The sequence below is a fragment of the Bombina bombina genome, chromosome 11, assembly GCF_027579735.1.
Source record: "Bombina bombina isolate aBomBom1 chromosome 11, aBomBom1.pri, whole genome shotgun sequence".
Lineage (NCBI taxonomy): Eukaryota > Metazoa > Chordata > Amphibia > Anura > Bombinatoridae > Bombina > Bombina bombina.
Genome location: NC_069509.1, coordinates 199,703,929 through 199,705,106, shown reverse-complemented (window position 1 = coordinate 199,705,106; position 1,178 = coordinate 199,703,929).

Below are 1,178 nucleotides of genomic sequence, written 5' to 3'. Positions count from 1 at the left end.
AAGGCTCTATTTCTGTTTAAATGTAGTGATGGCAAAAATGCTAAAAACGCTCTGGTCGACTTCCAGTGCGCGGCTCTCTAAGATGGCTGCAAGTCTCTACAACTTAGAGAAAAAAACTCTCTATACACAGCAGCTAGCATCTGAAGCCATTGGTGTCTCCCTTGACAAGCAAAGTGTCCGGAAACTTAATACAGATAGGGGTAAAGTCATCTCTTCTACCCCAGAAGGCAAGTTAACCTCTGAAGGAGGATTCTGTCTCAGCAAAGTTCAAGACTGATTGTTAAGACCCAAGATCAAGAAGTCTTCTCTATATCTAAGAATCTGAAGCAAGACAATCAGAATGACTTATATGGTCAAAGAGCTATCAGAGTTGCTGATTCTGGCACTACATAATATTAAAAAATGTGAAGCTCTACACGTGGAAATAAGGGAGAAGGGTAAGACAGCTCAATATGGAAGCTTTTGCAACAACATCAGCTACTACACAACTTGCATCTGACCACAATTATATTAATGAGATATTAGTCTCCGCTCTCTATCTGTTTCCCGCTACTCAATTTCTGTCAGTGAAGGGGAAATAGTACGGAAACCATCTAGGCTGGATTGCTTTGTACAGGCATGAAATATTCGCTGTAACCGTTACCTGTCTAAGTTGTGGCGCAGCAAGTATATAAGACGCAATTAATTTGGGAAAGTGCTGACCCAAAGGAATGTATGAGGAACATGCGGCAGGACTTGCATCAATCCACAGTTCTTGTGCCGTCTAACAGTTCACTCGGACTTACAGGATGGAACAGATCTCACTGCAAGCCAGTTCAGAGTACAGTAGCATTGCATATGTCGGCCGGGGCAGGCTCGTACGGGTGTTGGTTGAACTGTAATCTCTTACTTATGACATAAACAGATTACCGCTTTATTACCTCAGGTCATGATTAGCTGCTTAGTATACATCTACTACACGATTTGATATCATTGCCCATTTTACCTTAATATCTTTGTTTGTTTCATTTGGAGCTTCTGCTTTACCTGTTTAATAACTGATATTTTTACAGGGGCTTCATTATGACTTAATCCACCTCCTATTTCAAGGATTTTGCTAGTAATTCCCAGCTGCTGGTTCAGTCCATACAACTCTACAATTTTTAGTAGGAAATAAATAAATGGGCACCTTAATTTTC